Below are 12,051 nucleotides of genomic sequence, written 5' to 3'. Positions count from 1 at the left end.
TATGCTGTTGCCCTTGGTGTGCGAATGACAGCTTGAAGTTCATATCCAAACAAAGGGATTGGAACATAATGTAAGGATGTGTGTCCTCATAATTCTCCTTGTTCTCCCTTACTGTTGGACAGGCTCACTCTGCTAATTTACAATGAGGGAATGCCCCCACCGCCAGGTGAGGGGGGCTGCACCCAGAAGAGATGAAGGAGAGGTAAATGACATAACACCTTGATTATGACCCTCAGGAATGATGTAGAGGGATGGGTCAGATAAAGAATTGGCAGCTCCTTTAATGAAAGACACAGGAGATGGAGGATTTTATTTGTGCTATAATTAATCTGGAAATATAACGTTCTGAGAGACAATGATATGGGAGGGATGCAACTCAATGCTTTGATTGCAAAAGAATCAAGGTTATGATAGTGTAATCATAGTTAAACAGCTTTGAAAAATCTATCAGTCATACTAGAATAAGTGAGTGACTTGGAATTTTCTCCAGTCTAAAAAAACCCAGCAGATTATGAGGATATCGGGGTGATTATATGGAACCCTGCTGGCAACACTATTTGTGTCTGCAAAAGGTCTGGGGCAGACAAAGTGCTTCATTTCCAATCTGTGCATGTCCTATAGCTTCCAGCTGAACTCCTATAATTTTTTATACCACAAATGTTTCAGGTTTTTGTTGTGTGGCTTCCAGCATATATAAAAGCATAATAAAACATTAGACGTTAAAAAAAACATTCCCTATGTCTTCAGACAGCTCAGGGGGCGGATAACTCCATACCCTCCAACATTCTTCCAGTGAAAATAGAGACAGCTTAAGGAAAAGTGGGACATTCCAGGATCAAATCAGAAACTGGGATGGTTTCTCTAAATCTGCTTTATTGTGCCATTGCTATCAATGTGTTTCTGATGTGTATCTAGGGGAAATAGCTGGTGATACTAATACTGAAAACTTTAAAGCAGGGGTAAGGGGTAAGGGACGCAGGTGGCGCTGTGGGTTAAACCACAGAGCCTAGGACTTGGCGATCAGAAGGTCGGCAGTTCGAATCCCTGCGATGGGGTGAGCTCCCATTGTTCGGTCCCTGCTCCTACCAACCTAGCAGTTCAAAAGCACAAAGTGCAAGTAGATAAATAGGTACCGCTCCAGTGGGAAGGTAAACGGCATTTCCGTGTGCTGCTCTGGTTCGCCAAAAGCGGCTTAGTCACGCTGGCCACATGACCCGGAAGCTGTACGCCAGCTCCCTCGGCCAATAAAGCAAGATGAGCGCCGCAACCCCAGAGTCGGTCACGACTGGACCTAATGGTCAGCGGTCCCTTTAGCTTTTAAGGAGAATGAGGGCCACATTCTCTTTTTGGAAATCTTCTCGGGGCCACATGCCAGTGTTGAGCAGGACCAGACGGGGAAATGGGCAGAGCAATGAATGTACATGCTTCCTTTGTAATGTAGGCTACACACATTGCATATCCCCATGTTTCTTCCATGTTGGCAAGAAAGAGTTATTATCAGAGTTCAAGGACATAGTCTAACCACTGGAAAAAATAGCAACATTATAGTAATTCTATAATGACATGTAAATCATCTTTTTCCACTACACTTTAGGTTAGATACTGTTTTTCAGGGGTGAAACTCCTAGTCATGTGACATGATTACGGAGCTTCTCTATTGGTTGGAAGGAGACTTTCACAAGAGGAAGCTCTGAATGATTCAAAATGCAGGATTAGGTATCTTATTCATGTGAATGAATGAATAATGGTTCCTTGTTATAAACATTAATAGTGAAATCCTATCCATATTCATTGAGAAGCAAGCCCCATTGAGTTCAGCTTATTCTCATGTTCATAGGATCACAGCAATTTTCTCACTATAGCTATCACTAGATGAACCCATTGACTTCAGGGGTGCATATTTCCAGGGAAAAAGATGCAGGATTGAAGCCTGAACTACTTTTGTGTAGAAGCATTGAATTAGAAAACATATTGTAAGATCAACTTACTGTTCCATAAATAACTATCAGTTCACAGAGGCAAACCAGTAAATGTGCATATTATTGCTAATGTACAGTTTTAGGATTTTGTTATTAATGCTTTGAAGAATGCTATCTATTAAAATATTGTTGCCTGCAAGAGAATTTAAAAACTCATGCTGAGAAAAACTATTTGCATTTGTGTGATATATATATATATATCTCAGCATGAGATATATATATTAAGCCTTAATCTTATTTTGATTTCAGGCAAACAAGAGACATTAATACTCTATTAGTATTTCAAAAACAGATTGTCAGTAGGTGTGCCACAGGATAGTATTGACGTATTCTAGGCAAATATTTTCTCATTCACATGAGGTAAGTGCTCTGATCAGGTGTTATGCCTGAACAGGGAATATAAACATGACAATGGGGAGGAAGGAGACCTCTAGATGTGTTTGGATTAATGTACCTAGAAGCCTCTGGCTGATCAGGAACCCTGATTCCGGATTAGGCAGAGGCTTCCATGCACATTCAGTGAAACACTCTAAGAGGGACCCTTCAGAAAATCTCTTATCTCATCAAAGATGTTTGCTGCTTGTGTGGAGTTGCTGCTATGTATATTTCTTTCCCTCAAATAATTACATGCACTGGGGTTCTTACTGGGGTGGTGGGGCGGGGGGGTGTGCTTATTTTTTGAATGTTCCTACGTGGCAGCAATGGGAACTTCCCCGCTAAGGCTATAGAGAAATGTCTCTATTTCTGTTATGGTGACGGAGTAGCAGCTTAAGCGATTGTTCCATTTAGCCCTTAGATGTGCCTTCATTTAAGCCCTCCCAGATTGATCCATGGCAGACCTCCTTTTGTTGAAAAGTTGTGGCCCAACTGAACCCAATGCCATGAAGGGTGGGCCATGTGTGTCAGCTATGGGGACACTGAGGGTAGGACTGGCACATGAAGCCCCACATGCCTTCTTTACACTTCCCCCATGCATTCTTTGAATGCCTAAATAGCGCTTGAGATAAACCAGAAAGCCACTCCCGACATAAGGAGGGGGGGATTGTGGGCTCACGCCCCCATCTGCAACCTCGCGGGGCTAGCTCAGCCCCGCGGGACTTGGGAATCCTGGGGATTAACTCTTACCACACCAGCCAATCGGCTGGCGTCAGGGGTGGGGTTAGGACAGGTCATTTAAGGTCGGGGCAGCCCCTTTCTTTTCTTTCAGCCAGCTGCAGTTTCCCACCCACCCACCCTTTAGGTTTGCATTTGGACTTTGCTATGGACTTCGGCTGGTCGCCGCAAGGGGCCTGGTAGGAGTTTTTCCAATTGGCTAATTGGCAGTATTTCGGAAGCCACTTGGTTTTTTTGCCTACCTCGTAGCAAAACGTCACAATACCTTGGTTTGGGCGGTTAGGCATTGGCAGGGGTATTATTATGCAAATGAGTTGGGGGGGAGGAACGCCATCACCTCCCCCAAATGTTGAAGGGTAGTTCGTTAAAGGACTCCGGGGGGCGTTGCCTCGTCCAAAACCTATGGAGGCTAGGGCCTAAAGCGCGCTTCTGAGCGGTAACCCCTCGGGGAGCGCCTAGGGATGTGCATCTTGGGGGCTCCCCTGTTGGTGCTTAACCCTTCCCAGTTTTATACCGGTTAGTCTGATAGGGCCAATGCCTAAAGCCAATACCGCTCTTACCTGTAATCAATAAAGTTGTGGCCATTTTTCGCCCATTAACCTAAATTCTTGTGTTTGGCTTCTTTATTTATTCCAACTGTGGGAGGGGGCGGGAATCGCCACACAACATATACTACCAATTCTATATGCTGAGAGAAATTCCAGACAGGCCAAGGTCTCAAGTTACCTGAGGACCAATGTCACTGAAGAGACTTTTCTCTGCCCTGCCCTATTTTTTCATCTTCACTGCCATCATCAGCAGGAATTAGAAGGGAAGGTTTGTTTGTTATGTTCTCTTTGTAGCTAAGGGCCTTAATAACTTAGGGTCATGCCTGCCTGCGTGTCTGGTCCGTGAGATTGTATGGATGAGGCTGCATTTATGCATATGCATGGGAGAAAACATGTGTTGTGCCTGGTATATGGTGCATGTGTGTTTGTGAAATGAGGGATGGGGCTTGATGGACATCCCATTCCCCCCAGTCTTTTGAAGGAGGAGGATGTTCTGTTTTGCCTTGTCCAACTTTAAAATGCAGCCCCTAGAAGGTTGGGTGAGTTCCAATCAGGTCCTCAGGTGTATCTGGATCTCTTTCACAACTGTCTGTGTTTTCTTGATCTGATGATCTCAGGTTATTGCCCCTCTTGTTAGGAATTTTAAAGGGAAATCGAATATTTTGAAGACTAAGTTCAAAAGTTCAGCCATGGATATGAAACCCCTAGAGGCAAATTCCAGCAGCATCCATCAAACCACCATCTTTTCAAGTCTTGCTCTACTAGCAACTAAATTTGTTATAGCATCATTTAGAGTAACTGATGTATAGGACAACCTCCATTTTTTTGTCTTATCTTTCAAAAGAACTTAGCTAGGCAAATCCTCTGACAGCAATTATAAGAGGACAATACTTGCACATTGTTCACAAGACAATTCATCGGAATTTTTAGCTCCTTTTGTTTTTGTTGCCTAGTGTTACTGCCTTCAGCTTGGATATTCTGCAAGTCAGTTCTATGCACTTTCCTCCCTATAATCATTAAGTTAAGGCTTCCTGCCAAAACTGAAAAGAAATTACGTGGATCTACTTCTAAAACCAGATTAACAAAAAATTATGGCAGCCATTTTAAAATTTATCACACCTTTGGCATATTGGCTTATTGTATAGCACTTGAATGAACGACCATTTAGGGTGCCCTGTGTTCTGTCCATTCTCATAGCGGTTTAAACTTTTCACACAAATGATTTCCAAATCATTCACATCAAATCTTTTGCTTAACTTTTCTTTTGCCCAGCCGCTTTTAGTAGGAAAACCCACCGCTGGAAACCTGATTGATATTTGTTACAATTCAACAGTAAACCGCAGGTTTTTTCCTGGGTGTTATGTACTGAGCTTGGATCCTAGAACAATAGGCAGGTAGGAAGCATCCTGATTGGCAGCAACCTGATTGGTCTGCAGGAGCCGCCCAAACAGGCTCCAGGAGGAAGTGAATCAGCAACCTGATTGGCCTGCAGGAACAGTCCAATCAGGCTCCAGGATGGGAGTTGAATCAGCCAATCACACGGGACCCATTGTGTAAATAATGTATATATAGCCAGAGGTTTTGGGAGAAAGCACTCACTCACTGTTTACCATGAGCTGAAATAAAGAGCATGAAATCAACACTCAACTTCAAGTATATTTCACTGGGGAAAGCTGTGGGACAAAATCAAAACCTTGCAGAAAGCAAGGAACAAGTGTGGATGAGCCCTCTCTCTCTGCAGGAAGGCCTACTCAAGCCTCTCTATTTTAAAGCATGCTCTGAAAACCTTCCTGTTTCAGGAAGCTTTTATAACGTAACATGCACACCTATTAAAGATGGAACCTCTTTACTGCTTACAACTTTTGAAAACAATTTTCTGCAACAAACAAATAAACAAGTAGTAATAATAGAGGACAGGGTTGTTTTAAGGTTTGGCACATCTGACAATTAGAAATACCGTATTTTTTGCTCTATAAGACTCACTTTTTCCCTCCTAAAAAGTAAGGGGAAATGTGTGTGCGTCTTATGGAGCGAATGCAGGCTGTGCAGCTATCCCAGAAGCCAGAACAGCAAGAGGGATTGCTGCTTTCACTGCACATTGATCCCTCTTGCTGTTCTGGCTTCTGAGATTCAGACTATTTTTTTTCTTGTTTTCCTCCTCCAAAAACTAGATGCATCTTGTGGTCTGGTGCGCCTTATAGAGCGAAAAATACGGTAGTTTTTTCGTGGATATGTGCCTCCCTTCTGTAATTCTCGGCACTTAACGAAATTCGATTACAGCAGATGACCCCTCCATCAAATGCCCATATGCCATGCAAAATAACTACTGTCCTTCAATTAGCAATAATTCATTGCAAGCACATTAACCACTGATGCATTGAGTTATGACAATGGAATAATTTAATATCCCCAAATTGACAGTTTGACACATTCTTTTTTACAAGCGCCTGTTAATTTTAATGGCATTTTATGCCTTAACATGAAATCAAAATGCTTGAGAGGCTGGGATGTTTTGCTGAATGTAAATAGAAAGGGTGCCAACCAGTCAAAAGTAAGCACTTTTCAAACCCATCAGTTTCACTTGAACACAGGCTTTACTTTCCTTTCTTGCATTTAAATCAGCTGGAACTTTGAAGTGCTTAACTTTGGCAACATCTTGTCCAAAATGTTAACGCCGGATCAAAATTCCTCCTCCATCTTCACAGGGCTATTTGACTCCACAAAGTGAGGCTTTGAAGAGGGGTAGAGGGTCACGAAGAGTCAGACATGACTAAACAACAGCAGAGGGCACCAAATAATTTTCAATGCGGCCGGGTATGGAGCTTGCCATTAAGAAAAGAGATTGCAGAAGGTTTGGAAGGTGTCTTTCCTTTCTTTTACAAAACTTTGCCATGACACTGAGCATTGCTGAAGGTGAAAGGAGAACCCCATCTTGCTTTCTTCAGTCCTATTATAAATAAGGGTGGGGGAAGATGGCTACCTCCACTAGTCAGCAGTATCTTTGCAATGACATTTTTAAACAGTAGGCCGCATTGTTGATCCACTATAACCTGCCAGCCTCATTTATGCTGAAATCTAGCCTATCAGACACCTTCTAGCATCATTATTCTCCAATAATCTTTTTAAAATTTGTGTACCACCCTTCACCCAACAATCAGATACCCCTCAACCATGCTGATTTTCCTGGGACATTCTGGAATTACAGAAGTCTCCCTTTCTGATTGGATCCTTGAATGCCCTGATTTCCCCTTCCAACTGAATGTTGGAAGATTTAGGATGGATAAAAGAAAGTAATTCTTCACGCAGCGCATAGTCAAACTTGAGAAATCACTACTCCAGGAGACATTGATGTCCACCAATTTGGACAGAAGCCAGAGCGCACGGAAATGCCATTTACCTTCCCACCACAGTGGTACTTATTTATCTACTTGTACTGGCGTGCTTTCGAACTGCTAGGTAGGCAGGAGCTGGGACAGAGCAACTGGAGCTCACCCCGTTGTGCGGATTCGAACCGCCAACCTTCTGATCAGCAAGCCCAGGAGGCTCAGTGGTTTAGACCACAGCGCCACCCACATCCCTTCTTCTGGGCTTATGATTTTTTAGTATGCTACTATTTTTTACCATTTTAGAGTCATTATCTGTCCCTGCTTTTGAATAATAAAATGTTACATTGTTATAATATAACAATGAAAGATTTGTTTGCCGGTTATAAAATCATCCATTTAAAAAATTGAATGTCATTTCCTCATTATTTCTGTTTCATTCATTACAACCCATATAATAGAGAATAATGGATTAAATACCCACTTTAATTTCATGTTAAATGCTGCTCGTTTGTCAACTAAAAGATTAGAATTGAAAAAATTACAGGCTGCTTCCATTCCACTGTATTATTATTCTCATTGCTGATGTTGTTGTTGTTGTTGTTGTTGTTGTTGTTGTTGTTGTTGTTGTTGTTATCCTCATCAGGTTATGTGTATGTTTATGCAGTCTTAGAAGTTTTAGGTTTCTATTTCCATAAGCAATAGGAAAGTTTTACTTTTGCTCCTTCTATAGTTCATTACTACGTTTTAGGAATAGATAAATCTGTCCATGACTTTTAGTTTCTCCTTCTTAAATTCAGTTCATCTCATTTCCATGTACACATTTTTTTTTTAAATCCTCACCAAAAATTGTCAGCACTTTAGCATGAATTCCTACTAGTATAAAAATATTTCATGTTTCTCTTTCTTGGATTGTGTGAATGATGAATACTGCTTGATAAATAATTTAAATAGAACACACACACACACAATATATATATATATATATATATATATATATATATATATATATATATTTGTATGAAATTTTAATATACACATTTTTGACAGAAACTTCCTTTGAGTTTTGTTTGGACAAGTGCATTGCAAAATTTGGAGAAGCACAAATTTCAAAGGATTGCTGTGTTTTGGTTTGCATATTTGTTTTGGAAAGTTCAAATTGGGTAAATATGCATTAAAATGTGAATTCAAACTTAATTTCCTCCTCATCCCATTCCTCCAATATAAGTCAATATATTACATTATATTATATAAGTCTAAGCCACCGTTGTCTACTTTCATGACAGAAAGCATCTGCATACTCTCAAACATCAACACTGTGGAAGAAATTTTATGTTGTAGAAATACGATGATGAAGGAATGATAGAAATCTGAGATACCAGTTCAGAATAAGCTTTATACGTTTCCGAGCACAATTCAAAGTGTTGGTGCTGACCTTTAAAGCCCTAAACGGCCTTGGTCCAGTATAACTGAAGGAGCGTCTCCACCCCCATCATTCTATCCGGACACTGAGGTCCAGCACCGAGCGCCTTCTGGCGGTTCCCTCACTGCGAGAAGCCAAGTTACAGGGAACCAGGAGAGGGCCTTCTTGGTAGTGGCGCCTTCCCTGTGGAACGCCCTCCCACCAGATGTCAAAGAAAATAACAACTACCAGACTTTCAGAAGGCATCTAAAGGCAGCCCTGTTTAGGAAGTTTTTAATGTTTGATGTATTATAGTATTTTAATATTTTTTTGGAAGCCGCCCAGAGTGGCTGGGGAAGCCCAGCCAGATGGGCGGGGTATAAATAATAAATTATTATTATTATTATTATTATTATTATTATTATTATTATTGGCTCAGTCTGAAGGATTAATTGTACAAGCAAACAAAATCCACCTTTTTGGCAGATTCAGCACAGAGTACTATGTCTAATAGGGCTTTATTTATTTATTTATTTATTTATTTATTTATTTATTTATTTATTTTTCAACCTATACACTGCCCTAAACCTGGAGGTCTCAGGGTGGTTCACAACAAGATCACAATATATAAAAAGCGTTAACCCAATACCCACCCACCCCGCCCCCCAAAAGCCTCTTTTGTCCACTTATCACAAAAGAGACATTTTGAGGCATCAGGAATGAAACCCTTTGGACCAAGCAGAGCTAAACATTAGACTGCTCTGTATCAGTATTGAAACTTAATTTAAATAGGTGTTGACAGGAGTTGTTGTGTAATTACTTGTATAGCTGACAGGACTCCATAAACATAAACGAAGAGTAGCTTTTCACATAGAGCATTTTGATTGATTATGTCAGAGAGAAAGGCATTTTTGATCTTCCCATGTACTTGGAGTTGGCTTTCAACAAATGACTCACAAAGTGATGGAATTTCTTCCCCAGCCTTCTATCCCTAGTTTTCATTCCAGCAGCTGCTTACTCTTTTGGAGACAGCTTGGTAATGTCGCTCCACAGAGTGAGTTAATCTGCTGGTGTAAATTTAGTTTCTTGGAGGTGGAAGGTTTCCAGGAACCAGGAATGAACCAAAACCTTTGAGCCTAGAGAAACTTTGTACCCAGCAAGTCACCATGTATCTCTGCAGCAGGCTGGTAATATCAGCTTCTCCTTGTTCACCATTTCCCAAAGCACGGCACAAATAATATTTCCACAAGAAAAGGCAAATCAGACTAACTTAGTTAAGGGAGGCAACTGACAGCGGGTGAATGTTCCTATCAGGCTGCACCTTCTGTTGCTGCTACCCGATACAAAATTAAGAACCTGGGGTTTTCAGGTGTTTTCAGACACCTAATATAGGAGTGAAAGTTGATTTATAGGTGTAAGAAGCCAGCGTAACACAAAGATCAAAGAAAGGAGGTGTTGAATGCAGGAATGCCAAGCCCTAAGGGGAGCCACTTTCAGGAGAAAGTAGTCCTAGGGGTGGGAAACCTGTGGTCCTTTAGATGTTGCTGGACTCCATTGTCCACTGTCAGCATGGTCAATGGCCAGGGGTGATAAGAATTGCAGTCTAATATATGGAGGGCCAAGGATACCCCAGCCCTGCTTTAGGGGGACTGCAACTCCTTCCTTAACAGGCTAAATACCACTCACACAAGTGGACAAACCACAGAGTAACTGTACTTTTGTCTTATATGGACTCAGTGTATTCATTTTTATACAGTCCCTTATGTTGTGGTCCCGCGCTGCCAACCACAGCAGAACTCGGTAGAGGGAGAAGCGAGCCAACCAGCCAAGTCTCAGGCAGGTACTTTTCTGGAGACAGAGTCCATATACAGTGGTACCTCGGGTTACAGATGCTTCAGGTTACAGACTCCGCTAACCCAGAAATAGTACCTCAGGTTAAGAACTTTGCTTCAGGATGAGAACAGAAATTGTGCAGCAGCGGCGTGGTGGCAGTGGGAGGTCCCATTAACTAAAGTGGTGCTTCAGGTTTAGAACAGTTTCAGGTTAAGGACAGACCTCCAGAACGAATTAAGTTCTGAATCCAAGGTACCACTATACAGGGTGAGTCTTTTAAAAGAGGCCCCGTGGAACATGTGTACCCTTTTAAAGGACTCGCCCTGTACAAGGTTCAGTCCAGTCCTAAGGTCAGGAATATCTCAGTTCATGTAGTCAGATGATCCAGGGGTCAAGAAAGCTGAGGGTCCAGAGTCACAAGAAGCAGCAAGGTCCAGCCAGGAATGACACGTTGTTTCCAGCGACTGACTGAGGCTGGAAATCCTGCTTCAGAAAGCTGGAGCCATCTGGTTCTCATCAGGAGCAAGAAGGCCGATCAGCAGCAGATGGAGTCACTTTGCTTTCTCCTTCAGGCTGCTGCTCAGCAGGTGAAGCCTACTCCTGACCCATGACACCTTACTGCACTCAGGCCCCAATCCATTATGTCCACAGCCTTACCTGCATCTGATACAAATGAGAGAGAGAGGTGGGTGCCATTCACATCCAGCTAGCATCTCAACCTCCCTGCAGTTTCCTGTGGATGTTAAACAGCACAGGGGTAAGAATAGCTCCTCACAGAACTGCCAAAGTTTCAAGCAACAACCCCCTACCTCCACATTCTGGAATTGGTCCCAAGAATAAATGTTTTTGTGGCCTTGCATTTCTTTGTACAGTGTCCTGAAATCTATTTTTGGATGAAAGATAGTTTATAATTTTTAAAAATATATATATCAATGATGTATGAAACAGAGAAGATTATTATGAATGCCTGGGACATGCCTACCCCAGAGTGCAGAGTTCATTTATTTTATTCCACCCACACAGCTTGTGCCCTAGTGAGCTTGTTGTACCAGCCCATCCTGAGCATGCTCCCCTAGGAAAGATCTCCAAAGAGGTCTTCATTTCCTTGATTTGTTTCTACTCTGCAGCAATGCTACAGCACAGTGCTGCTGTTTTGACACTACTGAGTAATAAACTTAATATTGTATTAGCAAACTAGTCATCTGCAATAGAAATAAGATTCAGGATCCCATTGCTCATTGCAAAAATCGCATACTCTCTTTGCAATTTACCCTGCCACTTGAAACTCCAATTGTGGTGAGTCAGAGGTACTATGGGAGTCTTCATAACATATTTTATTGTTGCATGATCTATGCATTTTTTTAAAAAACCTCATTTCCTTTGGGTATTTTTAATGCTTCAAAATACTAACTCGGTTGATTTTATTTATTTTTTTTGCCACAGTAATATACAAAATTGTGTTTTAAAAACCCACACCTTTAATTTCCTAAGTGAAGTGAATTACTGCTCTAACTTTCATTTTGATGTAAACTGCTGTGGGAATTTAATGTAATACCCATAATAAGTACAATATACTACAGAATTCACTATGCTAAATATTCAAATACTTTTTGGAGGATCTCCTTCTCCCAATATTTTTAAACAGTATTTTAGATGACTTCTACTTTAAAAAGGGGGGATTTATTTTACAGCTTAATGCATGGACGAAATTAACTTCAGACCACTGATCTTTGTTCAGAAAATTAAAGAGTACTGAGAAGCAGTATAGAAGTATATACAGATAAGGCAAAATAGCAATGCCAGTTTCATTGCAAGTTCCCTGGCAAGTGTGACCGTTAATAGAGCGGCTGTTC

Source organism: Podarcis cretensis (genome assembly GCF_951804945.1).
Source record: "Podarcis cretensis genome assembly, chromosome: 11".
NCBI lineage: Eukaryota > Metazoa > Chordata > Lepidosauria > Squamata > Lacertidae > Podarcis > Podarcis cretensis.
This window is presented reverse-complemented; position numbering follows the sequence as displayed.